Source organism: Taudactylus pleione, unplaced genomic scaffold, assembly GCF_031769625.1.
Source record: "Taudactylus pleione unplaced genomic scaffold, aTauple2 ptg000242l, whole genome shotgun sequence".
NCBI lineage: Eukaryota > Metazoa > Chordata > Amphibia > Anura > Myobatrachidae > Taudactylus > Taudactylus pleione.
The window spans coordinates 1,804,812-1,832,270 of NW_028284644.1; positions in this window are offsets into that span (position 1 = coordinate 1,804,812).

Below are 27,459 nucleotides of genomic sequence, written 5' to 3' on the forward strand. Positions count from 1 at the left end.
TCATATTGATGTCTGAGGTGTTCATAATGAAGTAAAAGTAATCATTGTATTAAAGTACTACTTGCTAAATGTGGTGTCTAAGGCTTTTTACAGACAGCAAGCTCCAGCTAATACGTGACTGTGAAATGGACTCCCATACAGTACATTCATTAACAATTTACCATTTATCCAAAGCACATCTTAATAATCTAATACAAGCAACATGCAAAAGTCCAAAGGCAAATATTGGAGCTCCTCCAATGATACAGAATGAATCAGAGTTTGTAAGGACTCATGTAATCTGTCTTCGCTCTGGTCTGTTAACCGATAGGTGAAAAAAGCAGAGACGGCTACTCACAGAGATCATTAATCTCTATGGAGAGCCACCAGTGATCTCTATGTGACCATCCATCTCTGCATTCTTCACCTGTCAAAAAATGGAACCGAGTGGAGACTGATTAAAAATATTCTAATGTGCACCTAGATTTAAAGGTGCAGATGTTATTTCTCTTATTTGAAATGGGCTTTTTTTTATTTAAACTTAAATTAAGTTAAAAAAAAAATGAAAATGAATCAGTAGCTTATTGTTGTTTATTTGTTGTATTGTAGGTCTATAGTACTCACTGCTCAACCATTTGGAATGATTTCTGATGGCTTTTCAGACAGCTTTTCAACCCCCGCTGTTGCAACTTAAAGAAGAGGGAGCTCTGCAGGACACAATGACAGCAACATTAGTAAAGAATGGGTGAGAGAAATACAACATGAGTGGGGATGTGAGTTATGTGCTCCCAGTCACATTGTAGTGATTTCTGCAGCATCATACATGCTGATTTCTAACTGATTGTGCAGATGGGAAATTGATTTTGTGCTGTGTGCTGTGTCCATGTCTTTGTTGTCCTAGGTCATAGATGAACCATGCATGTTGTTCTGCACGCAATTTGTAGACCTCTTCACATGACAGTGCAGTGTCAATTCTACTCTGATCACTTAACATTTGACATATCTGTAGTTCACATACACCTATCATCATCATACTTCAACATTCTAAAATCTGAACACTCATTAATAAATATCTAAGCCCCAATGTATTCGTTAGCTGCCTCCCCTCAAAAGTGTGGAGACCTCATGGTTCTGCAGATAACCCATACCAAGATCTTCTCTAAAGCCATACAGGTTTTATGCTTAGGAGATTAATCATGCCACAACACCATCCCGTCAAGACATTTGCACTTAGATTAACCATTTTCCATAGCCATCCTTTCATTAAACTAATTAGGAGCGATTCTCTGGAAATCTGCTACAACAGATTTATCCATCTCAGATCTGAGAAGCAGATGAAGCAGATTCAATATAGCAAGAGAATCTGACGCAATGTGCGGCTGCTTACATAGGGCCTGGGTCTGAGTGACATGAAGTCCAAGTCCAAAAAGAGACACATCTTGAGATTTTTAGCAAACTACTAACCTTAATGGAGGCAACCAGTTCTCTCTGTCCATGAAATGGACAATTATGGGTGGCAACTGGTTGGATACCTTGTGAACACACACAAGAGATCCATTTAGTGGATTCTTGGGCATGAAGCCGGGATGCAGTCAGGAAGCCGACGGTCGAAATGCCGACCGCCGTCTTCCCGACTGTCAAATCCCGGCAGGGTACTAATAACTTGCATCGAAATCCTGATGCCTGTCATTAGACCTACGCCGCGAGCCCGCCGCCCGGCATACCGAATGAAGGTAAGCTGGGCACTGGGTGCGGACAGCCGCGGGGGGTAAGGGTTAGGTTTTAGGGCTCCCGGGGGGACTTAGGGTTAGGCACCCCCAGGGGGGAGGTTAGGGTTAGGCACCCCCCCGGGAGACTTAGGTTTAGGCTGCGGGGATGGGGGGTTAGGTTTAGGCACTAGGGGGGAAGGTTAGGGTTAGGCACCACTAAAGGAGGGTTAGGGGGGGTAGGGTTAGCATTACTTACCTAAATCCACTGTCGGGATCTTCACTCCTGCCAGGCTTCCACCGTGGGGATTTGGGATGCGGCCGGCGGTAATACATACTGATTCTGTGTAGCCATGGTTCCACGCTAATTATGAGTCATGTATGTGCCGTTGGGATGCCTGCTGCTGGTTATCTTTTGCACTCAGCATGGGGTACATGTAAGTGCCAATACTAATGATTACAGTTGCAGCTGTGGACGAAAAACATTGGGACCAATTGGAATTCCACCCTTCATATGCTTCAGTGACTGGAGGAACAGCAAAATGCCATCATGAGGTACACAATAAACATGAGATATAGTGAAGTGAGTTCAAACACTGCCAGCCTGAGTCAGGTCATAGTCTTAGTTAACCTTTGGTGAATTAGGTGGGGTGTGACATACCCCAGCAATTTAAACTCCTATAACTTTTTAAAAATACCATTCGCAAGTTGCTATTTCATGTAGCTGGAGTTGCGAAGTTGCCAGTTTGCGTAGTGATGGCAGTTTAGTGTGGCAAACGCTAGCACAGCGAGTACACATGCTTAAAATGCGTGTACTCCCCACCTAGTTCACCAAAGGTTAAACTAGAAGCTGAAGGACAAGGGGAAACTATAAGCAATCCTGCTAAGTATGTTGGTATGGGTTGGGTATGAAATGCCGGGTGAAATGCCAACGGCAGAAGCCCGAAATACTAGAATCTCAATTGGGTAAGTATACTAACCCTACTCTTCTACCCCCCTAACCCTTCCTTAGGGGTGCCTAACCCTAAACTCCGGGGGTGGTGCCTAACCCTAAGTTCCCCTGGGGGTGCCTAAACCTAACCCCCCCTTCCCGCACCCTAGACCTAACCCTCCCAGGGGGTGCCTAACCCTAACCTCCCCCAGTGGTGCCTAACCCTAACCCCCCCTTCCCTTAGCCTAACCCTAACCCACCCCAGGGGGTCCCTAACCCTAAATCTCCCCAGGGGTTCCTAAACCTAACCCTTCCCCCCCCCTCGGCTAAGAGCTAACCTCCCCGCTTACCTTCGTTCGGGAAGTCCTTTGTCAGGATTCCGTGGTCGGGCTAAAGATAGGCGTCGGTATTAGACACATATCTTTAGTACTAAGTTGGGATTTTGATGCCGGGATTCCATCAGACGGCTTCCCGTGTGTCGGTATTTAACTACATCCCATTGGTATGTATGTATATTAAGTTCTTTATTCACTTTGTCAGGACCAAAGGGTTTGCAGCATCTTGAATTGGATCACTACATTTTGCAACCATGCTTTATCCTAGTTTTAAGTCCTATGTAATATCTTTCTTTCCAACTGTAACAGATGTTGAGGATAATGACTTCTTGAACTTTGAGGATGAATAACACTATTAGCCCTAAGCCCCTTGGTAGCTTGGTTTAATCAAACCACCAAAATGTTTTCTTTTGAGAGGTCCCAAACAAACCAAGGACTCCAGGCACAAAAGTGGCAGTCGCCATCACTGAAGGACAATTGCATTGTGCCCCACTTTTCATGATAGGCATTGCGCACCTCCCTGTATTAGTGTAAAGACTGCTAGCCTGTTACTTCATCTCCATTTACCTGTATTGGCCTGGGGCCTTTGATTTGCTGGTTGGAGCAGATTGCTATTATCTGTTCTACTAGGCCGTTACTCTGTGTTAAATCGCCTGTATTGGCCTGTGACCTGTGATTTGCTGTTTGGCCAACTGTGTTGGTAATATATTATGTTTTCTACTAGGCTTTTTCTTAGTTCTTGATCAATTAAAACATTCTATTGGGTTGTATAGTTTATTAAACTGCCATCCAGTCTGCCACTGCTGTTCCCCTACTGTATTTTTCATAGATGTGCTATATTCTTTTAAACTGCCATGTGTTTGTGCTTCTGCTCTGTCGCTTAGTTTAGCCAGCCATCTCGCTGCAGCCTTTGGCCAATACTGATGAAAACAATATTGTGAGCTTGGAGATGGTCAAAATTTACTGTAAAAGAATGTTATTGATGCTAATAATGCTGTATGTCCAATTTACATGATTTTAACTGTTTTTATCATTTTTAAAGAAATCCAGATACAAAACCAAAACACTTGAGGGTGGTTTTGCCAGAAAAAAAAAATGGTTTTGCCGAAAAAAAAAAACAAGACAATTATTTAGGACCAAAACATGGGGGTCTGCGCACCTCTCTAATTCATTCACTAACCACCAGATTGAAGGTCTGCTTTACACTAGTCTCTGGATTGGAGTCCTGATTTATACAATATCCACCTGATTGGAGGCATGCTATATGCTAGCCAAAAAGTTGAATGTCTTCTATTACAGTAGACAACAGATTATAGGTATACTGTATTCTAGACAGTAAATTGATTTGCTGTACAGTATTGGTCTGCTATACTCTAGGCATCAGATTTGTGGTCTGTTTTATATATTCGCAACTGGATTGTGCCTGCTTTACAGAAAACCAAAAAAATGGGTTCTACAGTTTACAACTGCTGAGAGATGGGCTGTTTCCTATACTGCCTGTTCACCAAAATTTGGCTCAGCATGAAGGAAAAAGAGCTATAAACGTGAGAGGAAGCATCATTACTCTACTATTCCTATTACACTCGCACTGTCAGTAAATGTGATCCCAAATGCTGAAAGATGGTCAGGTGGGAGGAAACCAGAGTACCCGGAGGAAACCCACGCAAGCACATGGAGAATATACAAACTCCGCACAGTTAGGGCCATGGTGGGAATTGAACCCACGACCTCAGTGCTGTGAGGCAGTAACGCTAACCATTATACCGTCTGTCTTATGTAGACATACACGTTGCGAATTCAAAAGTGTAAATGAAACTGGATTTTTAAATTCTATAGCCATTTGTAATAAGAATGTGAGCAAATTATAACTACTATAACATTCATGAAATTTATATTTTGCTACTTTGTTTTCCTGAAATATTGAGGAAAAAGCAGTTGCAAAGGTTTTTCCAGTGTTAATTTTTCTGCTAAAGTGAACTCTTTAGCCATCCAGTCCCAATTTGTTGCCACTAGAGGGCAGTGCTTTGCAAGTCTCGGCTATCTACATTGTTCCTTGGGGCTAAATTTCAGCACGGGCCAGTAGACAAGCAGAATCCATTTGTTTTCTGTATACTATTAAGTAAGATCCATTAAAATGTAGAACTTGTTTTTAATTTATAAAACAGACAGTTCACGACAGTGCAGAGGACAAGAAAGACAGACTCTGATGTATTTAGCTGTCTTGTTGCAAACATTTTTAGAGAAATTAGAGTTTTATCAAGGACACCCTTATTTCTTTTTGCATTTTTAAAACCTCATTTACAAGTACAATGAATACAAACATCAAAATGCCTCAATTTCTGCAAAGTCCTTAGATGATCCGCTATATGCACTTCAAGGTGTACTCCTACTCTAGCTCCTACTCTAGCTCTCGGGGGAGACAGCAGTGCAAATCGAGCAAAAGTCACACCACAGTCCAAACTACGACCACTTTGGAACAACTTTTTAATTAACCTAAACTTTAAAAAATTTCTCCTATAAAATTACTGGTAGGTTAGTCTTATTTTTGGCTTAGATTATAAAGTGCAGGGATATAGGGACTGTTTTTATTAAATATGGCACTTTTGTGCATTTGGCTGGGCTTTGTTGTGCAGTCTGTTTTCCATAGGGGCTGTGTGCAGTCTGTTGTCCATAGGGGCTGGCTGGGCTGTGTTGTGCAGTGTCCCATAAAGGCTGTAGTCCTAAAGGGGTGCTGTAGTGTTGTCCAGGAGGTGCTCTGTCCATCAGGGGTGCTCCTCCCAAGTGCAAAAAATATATATTTTTCTGTTTGTGTGCGCTTTAGCCGCATGTACATCAACACAGTTGCGCCAAGCGTGTGCCTCTGTCATAAGTAAAGGGCCGGCTGGCTCGTATGTTGAAGGGTGATGTAACCCCCAAAGTGCCTGAAAAAAAATTTTTTTTTTTTCTGTGTTTGTGACTTGTGTGCGCTGTAGCCGCACGTGCATCAACCAAAGTAGCGCCAAGCGTGCGTCTGTGTGATAAGTAAAGGACCGGCTGGCTCGTCTGTTGAAGGGTCGTGTAACCCCAAAGTGCCTGAAAAAAAAAAATATATATATTTTTCTGTGTTTGTGTGCACCTTAGCCGCACGTATATATCAATGTCGCATAAATGGAGGACAAAAATTTGTCCGATAAAAATAAAATAGAGAAAGATCAAGAGCCACTTCCTCCTAGTGCTGAAGCTGCTGCCACTAGTCATGACGTAGATGATGAAATGCCATCAACGTTGAAACGGAAACTTGCCAATATGCCATTTACGACACGGAGTGGCAAGGAACGGCTAAGGTCCTCCCCTATGTTCATGACTAGTGGTTCAGCTTCACATGATGATGGAAACCCTCCTCCTGCTACAAAAATCAAACCAGTTCAGCTGGCAAAAGCACAGCAAAGAACTATGCTTTCTAATTCTAAGAAGATATCAGAAATGCCCATGGAGAGTCCATGTGTGGCGACGGTTGCGAAGCCTGACCTTCCCAACACTGTGCGGGAAGGGGTGGCTCCTTCATCCATTTGCACGCCCTCTGCAAGTGCTGGAAGGAGCACCCACAGTCCACTTGCTGATATTCAAATTGAAGATGTCACTGTTGAAGTACAACAGGATGAGGATACTGGTGTAACTAGCGCTGAGGAGGAAGTTGACGAGGAGGATTCTGATGGTGAGGTGGTTTGTTTAAATCAGGCACCGGGGGAGATAGTTGTTGTCTGTGGGATGAAAAAGCCCATCATGGTCATTCCTGGAAATATTTCTACCCAAATCCGGACAACAACTGTCTTGCCATATGTACCATATGTAAAGGTGGAATAAGTAGGGGTAGGGATGTTAACCACCTAGGAACATCCTCCCTTATACGTCACCTGCAGCGCGTTCATAAAGAGTTACTGTCAAGTTCAGAAACTGTGGCTAAGACCGTAAGCAGTCCAGGGACACTTAAATCCATTTTTCCTGTTGTATCCAAGCGCCTGCAACCACACCGTCAACTCCCTCCTTGTCAATTTCAGGATCGGAAGTAGTCCTGAAGGCCATGTCACTGGCATGACTGACTCTCCTATCCGGGATTCCTCGGGAGGATCCTGCATTGCTATGCCAACTGCAGCCGCTGCTGTTGCTGCTGGGAGTCGTTCATCATCCCAGAGAAGAAGTAGGAACACCACTACTTCTTTTCCTAAGCAACTGACCCTCCAACAGTCCTTAGCAAGGAGGATGAAGTACAACAGCAGTCATCCTGAAGCAAAGCGGATAACTGAGGCCTTGACAGCTATGTTGGTGTTGGACGTGCGTCCGGTATCCGCCATTAGTGCAGTGGGATTTAGACAATTGATGGAGGTAGTGTGTCCCCGGTACCAAATCCCATCTAGATTCCACTTCACTAGTCAGGCGATACCGAGAATTTGCAGAGACATCAGAAAAAGTGTCCTCAGTGTCCTATAAAATGCAGTTGTACCCAATGTCCACTTAACCACGGACATGTGGACAAGTGGAACAGGGCAGATTAAGGACTATATGACTGTGACAGCCCACTGGGTAGATGTATCGCCTTATGCAACAACAACAGCAGTGTCACCAGTAGTAGCATCTCAGAAACACCAGCTCGTTCCAAGGCAGGCTACGCTGTGTATCACCGGTTTCAGTAAGAGGCACACCGCCGACAACCTCTTAGGGAAACTGAGGGAAATCATCGCCCAATGGTTTACCCCACTTAGACTCTCCTGGGGATTTGTGATATCTGACAACGCCACCAATATTGTGCAGGCATTACATCTGAGCAAATTCCAGCAGGTCCCATGTTTTGCTCACACAATAAATTTGGTGGTGCAGAATTTTCTGAAAAACGACAGGGACCTGCAGGAGACGCTTTGGGTGGCCTGAAAAATTTCTGGGCACTTTCGCCATTCAGTGACTGTGAGCCGAAGACTGGAGCACCAGCAAACACTCTTGAACCTGCCCTGCCATCACCTGAAGCAAGAGGTTGTGACGCAGTGGAACTCAACCCTCTGTATGCTTCAGAGGATGGAGGAGCAGCAAAAGGCCATTCAAGCCTATACATCCACCTATGACATAGGCAGAGGAGGGGGGTATGCACCTGACTCAAGCGCAGTGAAGAATGATTTCCGTGTTGTGCAAGGTTCTCCAGCCCTTTGAACTTGCCACACATGAAGTCAGTTCAGACACTGCCAGCTTGAGTCAGGTCATTCCCTTTATCAGGCTTTTGCAGAAGCAGCTGGAGAAAGTGAAGGAGGAGCTAAGATGGAGCGTTTCCGCTCGGTATGTGGGACTTGTGGATGAAGCCCTTCATTCGGTTTGCCAGGATTTGAGGGTGGTCAATCTGTTGAAATCAGACCACTAAATTTTGGCCACCGTGCTCGTTCCTAGGTTTAAACCCTATGTGGTGTCTCTCTTTCCGGCCGACACAAGCCTACAGAGGTGGAAAGACCTGCTGGTGAAAACACTGTCAGCTGAAGTGGAACGTGACACATCAACAGCTCCTTCTTCATTTTCTCTCGCAACTTTGGCTGCCAGGAAACAACTTAGGTATCCTAAGCAACCCGCTGGCGGTGATGCAGGGCAGACAGGACCAAGTTTGGACATCTGGTCCGGACTGAAGGACCTGCCAACAATTTCTGACATGTCTACTGTCACTGCATATGATACTGTCACAAGGCATGTCAGACAGTCCTTACCTGTACTGGCAAGAAAAAGAGGCAATTAGGAGGCTCCTGTACAAACTGCCTCTATTTTATCTAAGTTTCCCCCCCTCCAGTGTGTACTCCATAAGAGTGTTTAGTGCAGCTGGGAACCTTGTCAGCGAAAGGCGTAGGAGGTTACTTCCACAAAATGTGGAGAAGATGATGTTCATCAAAATGAATAATCAATTCTTCCAGGGAGACAAGCCTCCAGAAAGTAGAGAGGGACCTGTGGTGGTGGATTCTAGCGGGGATAATTAATACTGTGAGGATGAGGATGTACACAACACTGAAGAGGGTGAGGATTCGGTGGATGAGGAGGATGAGTACGAGATCTTGCTTCCGTAGAGCCAGTTTGTGCAGGGACAGATTAATTGCCAGCCTGTTTTGTGGGGCACAAACGATCCAATCATTTCAGCCACAGTCGTGTGGCAGACCCTGGCGCTGACATGATTGGTTTGTTAAAGTGTGCATGTCCTGTTTATACAACATAAGGGTGGGTGGGAGGGCCCAAGGACAATTCCATCTTGCACCTCTTTTTTTTTCTTTGCATTATGTACTGTTTGGGGCCTAGTTTTTCAAACTGCCATCCTGTCTGCCACTGCAGTGTCACTCCTAGATGGGCCACTTGTTTGTGCTGCCCTCTTGTGTCGCTTAGCATAGTCATCCAGCTACCTCGGTGCAACCTTTTGGCCTAAAAACAATATTGTGAGGTATGATTTGTTCAGAATAGACTGGAAATGAGTGGAAATTAATGTTATTGAGGTTAATAATAGCATAGGAACAGCAAAACCCACAAGTTCTGTGATTTTAGCGGTCTTTATGCTTTTATCCAAAAAAATACAGATCCAAAACACAAATACCAGAACCCAAAACATGGAAGGGTGGTTTTGGCAGAACCAATCCAGATCCAAAACACAAAGAAATATCCAGATCCAAAACCAAAACACAAAAAGTGGCCGGTGCACACCCCTAATATACAGTCATTTTTTGAAGTATAAATGGGTATATTTACTAACGGTTAATTTTAATCAATTTTAATTAATGTAAAACCAGTAAAATCGATCAACAACGACATGTTTCTGGGTCTAAATCACACATTTGCTAACAGGCAATTTCTGATTTGTTTTTTTAAGTATTAGTTAATTCGTGATTTAACCCAGAAACACAACATCGATTTAAAAATCGATCAAAATTGCGTAAAATCGACCAAGAGTAAATATACCCCAAAGGGTCTATTTAAAATATATAGCATATTTTACATCAAACTAATAGGCAGTTTCCACTATTTTACGCATGCATTTCTCGGCTGCATTCTTCTGACGGGACAGATCTTGAAAAGAAAAAAAACACTGTCTTGGCAAAGATTTTTGTGACCAAAAATGCACCATTTAACCAATCTTTGCCAAATGCAAATGATTTCTCCATAGCAGTTTAGTCATTTGCACATGCACCAAGCCAAGTATGCGCATACAGGCTGTTGCAAAACCATCCGAAAACATTACAGCTGCCTTGTCAGTTCTCTGGACCCCGTAGTGTTGGGTGTTAATCCTTCTATTCCCATTAAGCTGTTGGACTTGCTACCCAGCTGCTGTCCCAAGTGCTGCCTGCAGACTAAACAGGGGAGGAGCTCTCTTCATTGCTTTTCTCCTCTTTGGGAGCATTTTTCGCAGATATAGGGCTCTATTCATGTACATAATGAAATGGCTACAGGCAGTGCTCAAAATGGGAATCTAATAGCAGGACACATCTTCACACAATGCTGCTGCTGTTGCTGCTGTCCAAGTGCCAGGCCACTTCTCCACACTGCAGCAAAAATGAAGTGGCAGTATGTCATACCATCGTATACCACCCCATTTCGAGCTCTGGCTACCGAAAAATTTTGCTATATATCGCATCATATTGATGCATTACTGTGTATAGTTATGTTTTGTAGCTATTCAGGAAAACTTACCTGTCCAACGATGTCCTCAGATAAACAGCCCCTCCATGATCCCAGAAAGCAGTGCAAATACTGACCTATTGGGAGTCCAGTAAGTCTTCTTCCCACTGCATATGTGCCGGCAGTGCCTTGCATGCCAGCTCCCACCTACTTGACAGGGCGGACACAAAGGGGGTGGAACGACAGAGATGGGACAGTGAACTGCACTGGTCCTCTCCCCACAGTGAGGTAAGCTTCAGCTCATTTCTCCATCTCCAGATGGCAAAATGAAATTGAGAAGTGAAATGAAAAAAAGTTTCTGTTCTTCTATGAATCGCTCCCACTATACTAGGGTATGGTACAGCAATTCTAACACTAATCAGGAACACCGCTGGAGAAATCTTCTCCATGGCATACCCCTTCTGGAATACAACGAAGCACTGAAAAGACGTTTTCGGAAGTGCTTCATGGAAAAGGACTTTTCACTGCTGCATAAATAGACCCCATAATGCCATATACAGGTGGCTTTGTGTTTTTAACAAAAGATGTGAACAGCTCTCTTTTAAGCATCTTAATAAATTAACGAAGTGTTCAGAGCCTGTTGCACATTAGGGCAACATTAGTAAGCAACAGGGGCGTATCTACTCACTGGCCAGGATGGTACTCGCCAGGGGCGCCGGCCGAGGGGGGTGCCGTCCGGCAGTGCCTCCCATGGTCAGTGGGTAAAATAAAGACAGGACTGCCGGGGAGTCCAAGGTACACCCCTACGATGTCCATCCAGGGCCTGGCAGCCACTGGTGAGTGAGAGAGATTCACCCACCCCCTACTTCTCGGCACCTCCTCCTCATCTTTCCCAGCACCTCCCCGCTCGTCCTGCCCCAGCCTCCTCCTCCCTGTCCTCGGATCCTCCCCGCTCTGCCTCTCCGGCTGCCATGGCTGACTCGCCGTCTCACATGCCGCCGGGCACCGGGGAGCAGAGGATGTGGGACGGTACCTGCAGGCTGCTCCTGCTCCTGTGCGGGCTGACAGCGGGACACCCGGGTGTACTGTTATAGGTTACAGGCTGAGTGTGAGTATGTGACAAGGTGTAGTGCGAGTGTGTGACGGTGTAGTGTTACAGGTGACAGGGTGAGTGTGAGTATGTGACAGGGTGTAGTGTTACAGGCGACAGGCTGAGTATGTGACAGGGTGTAGTGTTACTGTAACTGGCAGGTGAGACATGGGGGCTGGCTAGGGAGAGGTTTTAAGTACAGATTGTGTATTTATACAGAAAATATGGGGGGAGGGGGCGCCATTCCATTACTTTGCCATTGGCGCTCTGACCCCTAGATACACCCCTGGTAAGCAAACAGAAACGATACAGCAGAGAAATCAGTGATTTCTCCGTGTAGAGTTTATTAAATGTGAAGAAGTGGAAAAAAAGAAGTGGTTCCTCTAGCAACAAAGCTGGAGAAAAATATTTTCTACATTTAATAAATAGACCCTAAATGTGGTAGGTTTAATAGGCCAGGCTGCCTCTAAGCACAACAGTATTGGTTGCCACCCCACCCCCTTCCTTCATTTTAGGGCTGTTCCGATGCCAGGACAGCCCCAAACCTCACCATCCCACCTCTTTCATCACAGTTCTTCACCAATTACACCCACATAACAATGCTAGTGCCTACTCTGTACTTGGCTCCTCACCAGTTCAAATTGAGGTGCATGTTGCCAACAAAGGTACATGGAGCAGTGCACCAACAATTGTGTAGTGTTAGGTTTTTGCATGAAGTACCTTCTGTTTTTATAACGGAAGAATATATCAAATAAACAGTGTTTCTTTTCTATGGAAATAGGTGTCTGTACTAAGAAAACTGGTGCTGTTGCTCACCTACAGCTACACATTGATAGATTTATAGGAGCTTCCAGACTCTGGATAAGTGTTCAGATACTTATTTTATTCATCTCTGAAATTATTTCACTGATCACTTCCTTTTTCTGGAACTAGTTATAAGATAAGATTGCGGAAAAAAAAATTGCTACAGCTGAGTACACCCACAAAAAAGCACTTTAAAAAAATAAAATTGTATTATATATTACTAAAAAACTGTGTATAATGGATTAAACTTATTATACCAGACAATGAATCCTGCTGTAATAGAGATAGTATTGTTTGCTTACAGATCATGTTGGGAGTTGCTATGTGCCTAGAACTACTGTGAAGTATGATTGTTGGTTGGTATAATGTTCTTTCTAGTTTCAAAAATAACTCCGTTTTTATGGAATATTCTCCATGTCTCCTGTCCAGCTGAATGCTTACTGGAGGGGTATTCCATCTTCTCTCTTTTCTTTTCTCTTTCTGTATTGTGATTCCTCCACTGTATATTACACTTTTTCAAATTGCTCCATGGCTGCCATCAGGGGGGGACTGATGGACTGGAGTCCTAGGCCCATACAGAGAGTGGGGCTCGGCCAGCTCACACTGCCTGCCGACCCAGACAGACTGATTCATACGTCTGCCGGGCTGGCCACAGCACTTCCAGGATTTGCGTTCCACTGTGGAACTTAAACCGGAAGCTGTCGTCTGTTCCGGTTAGCGGGCACTTACGGGTGCTGTTAGCTGAGAACAGCAGCGATCATAAACTGCACCACAGTGCTGGCTGCTCTTCCCCGCCCTCATCTCTCCACTGACCCAGCACAACCTTTTCTCTTCTCCTCCCCAGCAAGGAAGCTGCAGCAGGTGACCGATCATCACTACTAATCATCACTGCAACTAGCAGTAGAAGCCATCAATCATCACCCTACCCCCAGCCTCAGGGACATACACTACCCCCACGGCCCCATACACCAAACCCCCCCAGTCCCAGGGACATACACTGCCTGACTTCCCCTCCCCCCAACCCCACGGACAAAGTATACCCACCCCGGCCCGGGGACATACACTACCGCCTGGGTCCATATACCTAAACAACTGAGTAGTTAAAGAGCAGCTAGAGGGCTGCTTATTGCCCACCCATGAGCATATTGTAGTACACCCAAGAGGGCTTCCGCACATGCGGAGAAGCAAAAACAGTGGAGGTATCTAGAATACCCCTCTATACCCATATGTGATGTGTTATTACTTACTGCCTACATCCCAGGGGGAAATATATTTGTGAGAATGCTGGATATTAAACCATTAGGAAGTAATAAAACATTGAGGCATTTCTCACCATGTGTCACGTAGCAAGGGATTTTGGTAGTTGCTTACTAGTCTGGATAACAGAGCCATCCATAAAATAGCTGCTTACACTGTGTGTACTGTAGCGGGTAACAGGCAAGTCTCAAAATTTTGGTCCCCATCATCCAAATACACATGTTGTACTTTGTTATTAACATTCCACTGCTTAAAAAGAAAAACAAATGCATTAAAACAAAACTAAACAAAATGTAAGTAGATCAGTAAACAAAATGAAATTATAAAATTGAGTGCATTTATGTAAATATGTTTAAAAGATAAATACATTTACTTTCAGCAGTTAAGTGTATGGTATGGAGTGGTGGCTAACCATACTACCTCACAGTATTGGGGCAGGGCTTCTATTCAGTACAAGGCATTATCTCTGGTTAGAGATAATTTTTAAGTCTATTAATTAAAATGTGTCAGTCACCAATTACTTCAATTTACCATTAAAATCTCACCACGGCAACTGACCAATACTCAGCGATACTACCTTAGTGATACTAGCCTGCTAGGGGTTACTTCTTCACAAGGAAAGTCTGAAGGGTTAAAAATATAATAATTGAAAAAAGAAAAAAAAAAGATAAACATATGTTAAAATGAATAGTTAAAAAATCTTTGACTACTCTAAAAATGCTTTTTTCAAAGAATAAAGTAATTCTTCATTGATTTTCTTAGGTTATTGCCATTCTAGGATCGATAATAACAGAACAAGGATTGCAATGCTATGAGTGCCACCAAGATCCTTGTCAAATACATTTAACCACTGGTGTGGATTATCATTGGGGATATTACTGCTATCATTGTCGGTGCACCCTTGTTTTATAGGGCTGAGCAATATTGCCTGAGAAAAAAATGTATTCTCCAAAGAAAGGGCTTTTCTCTTTTTAACCAATAGACCCCTTAGACTCCAATAGGGCAGGTACTGATGTGAATGATGAAATATTCAGTGATAAGATCTGTGTAATATGTTGTATAAGTAAATATTAATAAACATAATAATATGCTAATAAAAATACATTTAAATTATGCGTGTTTTCTTGTGAGACAGTCAGTGATCCATTCAGTTTACTAATTCTGGAGTGGGCATCTCGTCTGTGATAGGAAGTGGCAGTGCCAGGGAGAAACTGCACTGCAGTCATTGACCAATGAAGAATAGGAACTCTGGGCTACTATTCATGCCCAATGCTTGGGCAATGAAAATCTTGTAATATCAGATAGCCAGTGTGTTGTGCAGACTTTGTTTTTCTTAAGTACAGTAGACAATATTAAAAACATTAAAACATAGGCTAAATAAGATGATAATTCTACCCTTTGAAAATAATGTGCTTTTCCCTGAATAGGGTACAGTGGTCAAAAAAGAAGCATGGGTGTCAAAAATAGGGCTCTTGCAAGTAGGTAGACATGAGGTAAGTTTGGGGGGCCAGCAAATAGAGGCATAGAGCAAACAAGAGAAGAGGGGCATACAATTCACAATGATAGGAGCCCACACATTGCTGGGAAGGCAGCCTGAGATGAGGTAGCAGTGATATATGTGGGTGTTTTATGTTTCATGTGTTTGTGTGATATTTGCTGGCCCAGGATCAGATTTTGTGGTCGTGACAAAGGAGTTTAGTTCCACAACTGGCATTAGACCTACCACATGGCTGTTTCATTCGGCATAGTCATGCTTTGGCCTAATTCAGAATTGGGAATAGAGTAAGATAGGGCAAGTAACTGTGCATCTTGGTAAAACCATGCTGCACTGCAGGTGGGGCAAATTTAAAGTGTGCAAAGTTAAGATGGGTTCACACTAAATACACATTACACGATCCGGTGCCCGACCGCCCAATATGTAGGCCAGAGCCGCATCCCGCTGCATGGGGTCGTCAGTCGCATTGTTAAAAGGAGTTGCATGTAAGGCTTATCTGACGATGCGAATGACGACACAACTGGAACGTGCAATGGCCGACATAGTGGGTACTCACTGGACGATTTTGACAATATGTCGGCCCAATCCGTCAGATCGGGCGAAATATCGTCTAGTGTGTACCCAGCATTAGATTTGGGAGGGATGTGTCCAAACTGAAATCTAAATTGCAGTGTACAAATAAAGCTGTCCAGCATTTGTGGGCTGCATGCAAAAGCAGCCAGTATTCAAACAAAATGTATATATTTGCACCCAGGGCCAGCTCCAGGTGTTGCCGCGCCCTGTCCGGAGAGGGAATCCGACGCCCCCACCCTGCGCGCAGCTTTGTGTGTCCAAAAAGGGGCATGGCCTAATTACCGTAGACCCCCCTAAGTGACTCTTATAGGGAGCGTGCCCATATGGGTATGCGCGCGCATCCATTCCTCTTCTCCGGGGCTGGCACCGCCGCACAGCTGCAGCAGTGGGGGTGCCCAACCTTCCGACCACCGGCGGGACACTTCAGCCCGCGGGTGGAGCGGGGCAGTGCCCGAAATACGAGACTGTCCCGCTGAAAATCGGGATGTTGGGAGGGGTGCGCCCTCTATTGGGTGGTGCCCCTGTTCGACTGGTCGGACATGTCTCTAGCCGGCCCTCTTTGCATCCCTTGCATTGCAACATGGTTTGTCCAGGTACACAATTACTTGCTATTTCTTACTCTCTGAAAAATGCCTTTTGTCTCTACTAACATTTTAAATGTTCTGTTTCTGTAATCACAGCTTTGTAGAGTACAGTATCTCTTACAAAACTAGAACAGATGAATTACATCCAAAATGGAGAACATACAGCTTACTACAGGGGAAACTCCCAACAAGTAAATCCTGTAACACAAACAGTATATGGCACCAATATACTTAAATAGACAGCTGAGGATTCTGTGATGCTGCTTCCCTGGTCACAGTTCCTCTCGTTAGGGCAGATGGTAAATTTCTTCTTGAACAATAGTAAATTTAATTTCATTTAATTCTAGTGACTGCACTTTTTGCATAGCTTGAAATGATGATAACCTTACATCCTGGCATGGTTCCTTAAGGAATGGTTAAATTGGATTTGTAATGCCGCGTATCCACTTGCCGAATAAAACGATCGATTGAACGATAACGATATCGTTACCGTTCAATCGCTCATTAATCGTGCATGCATCGGGTATGAAACTGTCGAAAACGACCAACGATGCGCGCTCCCGTTGGTCGTTTTCAACATCAATCAGCGCCTGAACATGCTGGTCACTCTGCCGATAACAACATGTAGACCATGTTCAGGGATGAGGGAGAGTGCACATATCGTTCAGTGTAGGCACTGCAGGGGAAGAAGAATGACTGTACGATTACAGTGTTGTAATCGTACTGTCGTTCCACTATCTGCTAGTGGATATGCAGCTTAATCCTTTTATTGTATAACAGTATAGCATTGCAATAGAAACGTGTCTATGCTTATTATTATAGCAGCAGAGTTTCAAATTCTTATCACGATGACAAAAATCCTAGTTCTAATTTGCAATACTACATTAAATCACACTCTCTAATTTCAGACAACTGGAAAGACAAGTCTGGAACTATATACCTTCATGTGAACAGGTTAAGTCGACAGCAACAGTAAACACTTGAATGTGACTCCACCAATGCACCCACGAGAAACTGCAAAGGTAAAATATTCACAAGTGCAGAGTTATTTCATTTTTTCTCTTTCTGACGATGATTAACACCTCACCTACTATCAGTTCTCACCACATTCTCTGCAATGTGCACATATTAGGTGCCTCTGAAAGATGTCTCTGGTAGTACATGGAATCTTGCATGAAAACGATGATGACGTCTTTTCAGTGTTTCGTTGACATTAAGACTAATATAGTTTTACACTGAGGGAGGAATGTGCTGTGAGTTGATTGTTATTGAGTGTCTCTCTCAATATACTCAACCCATCTAGTCTTTTTATATAAAGTAGGAAGCTCATTGACGGGGAGTTAAACTACCAAAGCTGGACTTCAGCTGTCCATTTGCTAAGCCATGAGTTCTCAACTGCATTTCTCACCTACATATAAATCCACAGAAGCTTTACTGTATTCTAGTTCTACCCCAAGTGGATATAAACTGCTGTGCGAATATTCAAAAAGCATCATAGCCATACATCCACACAAGCAAAATAGATGAGTGACTCCTTGTCACCTTTACATATAAACATAGGCAAACATAATCTTGTTACTAACAAGCTTGTTAAACATTGTAAATGGTCTGTACGGTAAACTGTTGCTATGGTAATATTAAGATATGTCATTTTGTTTTACAATACTTGTATTTCTTTTCAACTTTGCAGTTGCTTCTCAGCAATGAAACAAGCCCTTATAATTAACAGTTATACCAGTTACATTTGCCCTTAGGAAACAATTGTCTCGCCGCACCCTAAAAAAACTATCATTACCAGATCATCCAAGTGGTCAGTTGACTAATAGGTGGTAGATCCACTACCTGTCTCCAGTCAGACCAGTATGTCAGGATCTGACAGCAAGGTAAGGACACTGATGGGTCCCTCAGGCCAACAGAAAGGTTAAGAAAAGGAATTTGGCTCTGTCGAAACTGCCCAAGAAAAAACCAACTGCATTCCTCTGCAATATCATCAGACAGGACTATCTAGAAGTCGTACTGGCCACTCATCCTGTGATGATTATCTGATGTCATATACAGCAAAATATTATTTAAAGCTATACTATATAAGACTAGAAACTATACTATATAATACACTATAAAATATAAAAGTAAAATCAATCACTTAGTTGTACACAGGTATTTATTTGCATGTGCCCAGTGTCGTACTAAGGAGCAATGTTGTCCTGTCCCTTCAATGATACAGCGCTGGCCATTTGGCAGTAGAGCCTTATTGGAGGGACACATCCAGTAAGCGTAGGGTGTTATCGGCATACTGAAGAGGTGTACCCAGCACTCAGGTGGTATGTTGCACTGGAGGGCCTACAGATGAATAGCCATTATAGCCAGCCTTCAGTGATCCTCCTGTGCTGGATGATATATGTGCAATTCTTCCAGGGATGGGAGGAACTTCTTTTATTTTTATATTATTCAGAAAATCTGCCCAGCAGCGCATGAAGTGCCCACAGCACATCGCTCCATGCTCCACCATCGCTATGCTCCTGTATGTGCTAGTACTCTGATTCTGAGTTGCACACAGTCGCAGCTGCGACTATTGCTTCTTTATGCAAATGCTGCGGACGAATTTGTGAATAGTGAGAGAGCTACTTGCAGCGTCTTGCACTGGAACAAATCCGTCTCAGTGCATATTTAGACACACCATCAGTGCATTATGGGACGCACCAACGAAACTTGCACCAGCCCCATGGCAGGTTCTGTTTCTCCAACTATGGCATACTGTGAGAGCGATTATGCTGTCAGCGACATGCCCGCTTCTGCCTAGTCAACCCCCCGTTACCTCCCAGTAACGCCCACTGAAATCCATACTCCCTGCGTCCAAATTCATTCAACATATCTATGTAGTAACAATCGGGACACATGTGCACAGTGCTACTCGGATGCATACACAGTACTTAAGCATCACCCAACTGCGTGCTTATCGTCATAGCATGCAACTCAGAATCAGGCCTTAAGGAACACGCTAGAAAATAAATATTAGTGCTTCCGTAGGGCCTGATTCAGAGTCACATGCTAGGCGATATTCACACAAACAACAATGCTTTTTGTTTTGCTCATGCGTCTGCATCACACCCAGAGCCAGCCCTAATCAAATTAGTGCCCTAGGCAAGATTTTGGGTGGTGCCCCCTCCCGTTGGATCCTGAAAATGGGTGTGGCCCCATGAAAGGGGCATGGTCTCACTGTGCTGTGACTCCTTCCCCCATTGTGCTTTTCTCCCAGCACTGATCACAGCACCCCTCACCCAGTACCCCTCTCCCAGCACAGATCACAGCACCCAACACCCCTCTCCTAGCACAGCACAGATCACAGCACCCCTTACCCAGCACCCCTTACCCAGCACCCCTATCCCAGCATAGCACACCTCTCCCAGCAGTGAGCACCACAGCACCCCAGCCCTCACCCAGTTGCAGACTTACTTTACCTGAGCGCAGCCTGTAGAGCCGCTCGACTCGGGACAGCAAGCCGCGGGCGGTAGACCCATTTTTTCCAGCTCAGGCTGGCAGGCCATGTCCCAGTACATGCTGCCCCAGCGCTAACCACTAGCCACCATCCAGGTGCCCTACCCCACAAACCACCACCGGCTGTTCTGCCTCTGCCCACTCACTGTTTGCTGCTGAGCTCCGATCGTGGACACTGAGCAGCGGCAGTAGCAGCTACTAGATACACTGCAGGCAGCAAGTGTCCCCGCCGTGCCAACCAAAAACCTCCGTTGGCCCTAGTGGGGCTTGGATGCCCCTAGGCATTCCAAATTCCCTAGTATTTTACTTAGTTTGTCTATGCCTAGTGCCAGCTCTGATCGCACCACGCATTCTGTGGAGTGGCAGATGACATGGGAGTGTTGCAGGCGTCACTGAAAGCAGTTGCATACACAGACACTCATATAGGGGCCATACTCAGAACGAGAAACTGCACATACCATAGACTGGTGCAACTAATCATGCATCTAAAGGCGCAGCAAGCGGTATTTCAGCATCTATGGACGCTGACATTGGGAGTCTCAGTCCTTGCACATTCAGACACACCAGAGAAGGACTTTGTAGCATAATTATCATAAAGACACAGCTGCATTTGCAACCAACGCAGAATCAGCCCCTTAAAGTCACCCACAACCCCATATCATGAACAAAACCATATTATGACTAAGGGCCTGATTCAGCAGAGGAAGGAATTACAAAGATGCACATGAGCAGCTTTGCAATTCTGTCCTTGCTAAAATACAAATGCAATAGGAGGTGTCTGACACCTCCTGCCGCATCTGCGATCACAGCGTTACCGCCTGGGCTCACCATCGCGACGATGGACGGTACTGGCCAGCTATGTAAGCCTCAACTTACGGAGGCTGGCCAGCATGCGAGGCCAGGAATCTGCATAAATGGACGCAGCTCATTGCTTTGCCACTCCCATTAAACAGGGGCGAAACGCCCCCATTTCCAGGCCATCCCCACCCCCACACCGCCCCATAAAAGCCTCTGCCTTTCAATCAGGCAGATGTATACGGGGGCCTGCATAGGATAATTGGAAATCTGCAATCAGCAGTGCACCCTGAACCAAGCTCATATAACAACTCATATTTTAATGTGCATTTATTTGTTCTTCAATTGTATTTCTGTTTAGAAGAATGAGATGCCCATAGAGAATCCCAGGTTACTGATAATGTTGACCAGACATCAATATGTAATAATAAAACATTGAAAACTTCAGGCTACTTTAACCACTGAAGCCATATATATAGTAAAGAGTTGCATATTCATCCCATAGTGTCCATTTTAGATTATTTGAATGATGCCATGCATGTAATTATACAGTTTATTTACAAAATCAGCAATTGCTTTGCACATGGTAAATTACTTCCCAATATATTAAGTTCCCATATGTTCTATTACTAAAAAAAAAAAGCACTAAGGCTCTTTTGCTAACATGCACAGCATATTCCAAATGCTGTCTAGTGACTATAGAAGATGACTATGACTATGACCATGACTAGGGGCTCTATTTATTATCATTATTTTTACTAAAATAAAGTGAAAAAGGGTGTTTTCACACCCTTTTCGCATTATTTTAGTATCACCTATAGTTATTACAGGGCAATTGGAGTAGAATTCGTAAAATTCTACTCCAACCTCTAAGTATTACTTCTTTTTAGTAATCAGATCGCATGTCCCATAATTATAATGGGAAATGTGATCTGCCTGGTAGTTACTAAAAATAAAATGTGAAAAAATATCGGGGAAAGCCCTGTGATAATAATGCCACTTGGAGGTGGCGTTATCCAGGGTCTCCCCCGGTTACCGGGCTCCTACTATGCTGTAATGGGCAGAGCAGAGCCCAGAGCCAGTCCCAGTGATCAGCTGTGTGTTCTAAACAGACCGCAAGCTGATCTCTGCTAAAAAAAAAAGTTAAAGAAAAATTAACTTACCTGACTCCAGGGACCGGTTATCGGAGCTCCAGTGATGTTCTCCCTCCGGTCAGCTGGTCTCCCATAGTGCACTGCGGTCCGGTCATCAGGTGACCGTGTCCCAGTGCAGTATGGGATGTCAGCTGACTGGAGGCATGGAAGACATCACCGGAGCACCGATGACTGCAGGTAAGTGCTATTGAGGGAGGGGGGGTTGCGGGGGGGTCTGCGATCACGGAGCGGGGCTTAGCACCAGGGGGCGTGGCTTATAGCTGGGGGGTAGCAGCGACGGTCAGTCGGCGCATGCGTCTGCACTTTGTCACGGTATTTTTTGCGAAAATACCATGACTAGTGTGCGGAGGGGATTCGCAGGGACAGAGCTTTATCGCAAGGTCTGTCCCTGCAAGGGATTTGTAGTAAATCCCTGTGATATTGCCTGAATTCGATAATATCACACTACAATCTGTATTACAAATGCGGATTGTAGGAAATAGAGCCCTATAGGAGATGTATCAATTCCTTGGAGAGAGATAAAATAGAGAGAGATAAAGTGGAGAGAGATTGTACCAACCAATCAGCTTCTGTTATTTTTCAAACCCAGCCTGTAACATGGCAGTTAGGAGCTTATTGGTTGGTACTTTATCTCTCTCCACTTTATCTCTCTCCAAGGTTTGATACTCTATGTGATTATTGTGTAAATGCACCCACTTGTATGGGTATGCTCATAGGTTCACAAGCCAAAATGTGCATGTCCGCAGTGTTGGATGGGAGGAGTTGGGTAGATCGGGGGTGTTCCTTGCTGTATATATATGCTGCATATATGCAGGTTAGATAGGAGCTCTAACATCGCACCCACATGCAAAAATAAGATCAAGGAGTGGACAAGGGGCATTTGGAGGGGACATTCTATAAGCAGAAGAATTCACAGTCTTTTTCTTCTTGCAATTTGACTTGATAAACTTAACTGTAATAACAAGAATTGCATAAAAGTGACAAACGTAACAAAGGCAGTACCTGTGCAATCATTCTCTCACATTTAATTACGTAAATTAAATTAATCTATCCCCAAAATATATTAGTTGGGTCACCAAAACATGACATATTCACATTTCACAAATGAATGTGTCCTCTTCCAACCTAATACATTCTGTGTACAATCAATGGTGTTTTTCCATCATCTTTTCCTCTTGCAGTCACCTATACTGAATGTATAATTGTTACATGTGCGTGTTAACACCATATAATTATTCAACAGCACTTCCTTCATTTGGAAAATGAGTAGGAGGAGCAGATCACTGTGTAGCTGGCAATATGGGTCATTTTGGAAAGTGAGCATTCACTAGCCAAAATCAATTCTGTCTTGTGTTGCAGTGATGAAGTACGGCAATTGTTTTTAGATATTCTACCTAGAAGGTTTATATTTTTCCAGCTCTCTTCAATAAGTAAGAAACATGGAATATACAGTAGTAACGATACAAGGAAATGCAATGAAACAGACCAACCGAGAGTTCTAGAGCTTACAATCTAAAGCTGTAAACCAACTTCTGAAGATAAATCTTATGGTGCATACACACATAACGATCAGCCAGCGATACGATATCGCTGGCTGATCGTCCTGCACCCTCCCTGGTGTGCTGGATGATCGATATTGATCATCCAGCACACCACCAACTCACCAATGACTATATCTTTGGTCCCTATAGTAACCTGTTCGATATTGAGCAAGTTGACCTGCATGCACGGCCAATGGATGATATCGCTATCGTCCATTCGTGGCCGCGCATCGCTGGTTGATGGTGAGTTGAACGATAATGTAATCGTTCAAATCGCTCATTTATATCGCTACATGTGTACGCACCATTAGTTCAGTTCATCCTCTTAGTACTAACAATTTAACACACAAGAGAAAACTAACATTATAGTGAGTGTGGCATTATAAAATGTATATAAAATGTATGCATAAACACTATATGGCAGTGTTTATGCAGAGACCATACATAGTAGTCAATGAAGTGACATTATAAAGAAACGCACTTAACCTGTTTTCAGTATTTATAACTATCAGTATGCATTTCTGCAAATCGTAGTGATTCTCTTGGAGCCCCAGCAAAAACGTTGCACTTCTGCCAGGGAAATGCACATTTGCAAATGATGTCCAGGCATGTGTGAATAGATGTTTAGCCCAGTAGGGATCCAACAATGCCTCCCTGGTTTTCTGTATGGTAAATTGTGAGAAGTAAAGGGAAGCCTTTTCTCCAGCAGAAGAGAAACAACTTATCACAGCTTCATAAATAGACCCCTTATTCTGATTTATATATAGTATATATTTACCAATAATCATGTCATATTGGGAATCAGGGGGTGTCATTTTACATGTAATTGCTCATGTTTCTCCAGACTGTTGTCCAACATTGTGGACACTATGGTACTCTGTTTGGGTATCCAGTTTAGTGACAGAACGACAGTGTCATAAAGTTTGAACATTGCCATAAAGTAGATGACTTTATAAGCTTATAATGTCATGTTGAGTTGTTAATTAAATTAAAAAATATACATATATAATTCAGAGTACATATTATTGTTTTTTTTATGTTTTGCTATAAATCCATTGGCACAATGCCCAAGTCACAAAATGGCATCATGGGAAGTCCATCCCTTTTTCTTTCAGCCCTATTGATGCCCATTAACCTGCAGGTGTTAAGAACCCTCATTCAGAACTACCCTGTTTCTATGGAAACCAAAACAACCTTTGGCTCCAGTGTTGCATCATACAAAGGGAGACTTCGTTCACGTCCTGGCAAAGCACTCCGAGACATCAAACATACTACACTATACTACGAACAGAACATATTTAATGATTTCTGTATTCTGACAGTACTCATCATCACAAAGCTTTCATGCTTCCTTAAACTAATTATGTTTATTAGTATACAGAGTATGTTTGGTATAAAAAATACAGCTCTAACAAATCAGTGTTGCCAACTTTGCAAATGACAGCAGAGTTTAAGATTCTTTATTTTACACAACAAAATATAACTAATGGTCCCTTGAATTATGTCAGCCGTTACTAATGATGAGAAGCAACCTGGTAGTGGCAGAAAAGTTTACTTCCTACTCTGTCTACTAATAAATAAGCAGGTGCCTAAAGAGCTAATTGAAAACTATAACCAGAAGGCTGAAAATGTGTGTTACTGCTGTAACGTATAAATAATGAACACTTCAGCTTAATAAATGACAAAGTCTATTACAAGTACAGATATTTAGAATGTATATTTATTTGATAAATGAAGTCTTAAGAGAATAACTATATAATACTTTAAAAAACTCCTCTTGTCTGGAAAAGTTTAAGCCCACTGTATTATGCCTGCTTAAAGGGTTATTATTGATTGATCCACAGCAGTGGTAAGGAATCTGGGATTGCCGTTTACAGCAATATGGAAGCATGCAGTGGATCATTTTCTGGGTAAATGGAACTTTTATGACATTGAACAAAAGGTAGAACAGTTCACATCAGGGACAGAACACGGAATTACAAGGTCCTATAGCAAACCTTAGAGAGGGCCCAGGGGATGCCACTCCAACCTCCCGAGGCCTCCTCTGAGAGCAGAGCAGGATTTATTCTGAGCATGAGTGGGTTTGTCACTCAGAAAAGTCCCAACCAGAAGGAGACTCAGGAGAAGAGTGATCTGTAATTACTGTTCATCCTAACTTTCAGGCCTCATAGCGGCTGCACCCCATGTAGTATCACTAGTTCAGCCATTGGTCCATATCACAATCATCTATAACATACTGTATTTGTTGTTGTATTATATGGATTTATATCACTAGTAGTGATTGAAATCAGTTTGTAGGAAATGTGTAACCCATGTGTTCGTAGGCTAGTAGTATGCAGCGAGAAAATTAAGCAGACCTTGATGAAAAGAACCCTGACAAAATTATGGGCCTGATTCAGACCCACTCGCGAGCGGCTGTCCGCTCGCAAGTGGGTCGATGTTCTGGACTGAGCATGCGCACGACGGAGGGAGCTCCGTCGTGCGCATGCGCCAGACGCGACGAGCGAAGGAAAGTCCTTCGCTCGTTGTGTCCGATCAAAGGGGGCGTGCTGTCAATGTTGATTGACAGCACGCCCCCTTTGGTAGGCGTGCCGGGGGCGTGCCTCCCTGACGGGGGCGTTCCCACGGGAACGCCTCCCGTCAAAAGCCGGCCCACTGACATCACTAGTGATGTCAGTGGGAGTGATTTTGGCTCTGATAGAGCCAAAATCACTCCGGAGCTTGCGGTTGAAAACCTCAACCGCAGGCTCCGGCTCGCAATGTCGATGGTCGCGATGGTCTCGACCATCGCGGCCATCAAAATGCACGCTCGTATAGCCTGTGGGTGGTGACCCACAGCTATACGAGCGTCCTGAAGGACGCTCCATTTTCATGGAGGCCGGCCCTCATTCAGAGCGTGCGCTCTGCTCAGAGCGTACGGCTCTGAATGAGGGCCAATGTCTTCTTCACACATTCTATTCCAAAGACATTAGCAAATTTAGGAAAACTACTGCCGTTTGTTCAATAGCACATTGTCAATTCTCCAATGCACCTTCATTGTGTCCTGCTCAGGGTGCGAATCAGTTTCAGTTAGTGGATATAGCACAGCTGCAGGGTCAGAAACCAGAAGCTCTCTGTCAGGGGAGGCCAGACTTATGGCTGGTGTATTTCTCACAATGTTTTTGCAGTAGTCTTTTGTAAACAACAGACACCTAGTACTGCGGGTTGCAGAAATTACAAGAGGGTAGTTCCCATCATCTTACAGACATACATTAGTGACACTTTACCAATTTATACACTTTTTATAAAATAATTTCACACCTTTTAGTTTAGCAATATACAATCACACTTTTCCATGTACAGTATAGCATCTAAATATGCATTTATAATACAGGGCAGGCTGACAAGTGGAGCAGGAATAATTGCCAATCCTCCACCATTACTGAAAGGGGAGGGCTGCTGTACACACATGAGCCAGCCCCTGCTGGTGATGTTGTTGTTGGGCCAGTTGTGCTTTGTAGTAAGTGTGGTGCAAAGCTTTGCCAGCAATGCATTCCTATTAGGAGAAACAGCAATGAGAGTACAGTGATAGGATCTTGGTTGGCCTGTGCCATTCATCTCACTGCTGCTTTTTCCAATAGGCAGGTATTACTGCACACATGGGTGTATTACACCCAATAAGGAGCCTCCACTCACTGACCTGCTCCTCTGAGTCCTAGCAGACTCACTTATTGTCACAGTATTGCAAGATGAATATGTCATGTTAGGAGGAATAGGACTGAGAGCAGGGATGAAAGCTTATTGAATATATTTTATCCAAGTATATTTCTAGGGGTGGGCCCTGGCCCAGGGTTATGGTCAGAAGAGCGAGGGGGATGGTTGTCATGATGCCTGATGTACATATTGATTGCATATATTCCTACACAATAGAATACAGTCAAATTGTTCAGAGCTAGACAGCAGGGTACATTAGCCGGTGATCAGCCAGGTGGATATGCAGTCAATACGCTGGGGTATGTGACACGGAACAACCATACATAGCAGAACATGATGAATAGTGCACAGTGAGTGTTATGGGACAGGCACAGGGCACAATATCATCATCATCAGGCACAGCATCATCATCACTTACTTGTGAG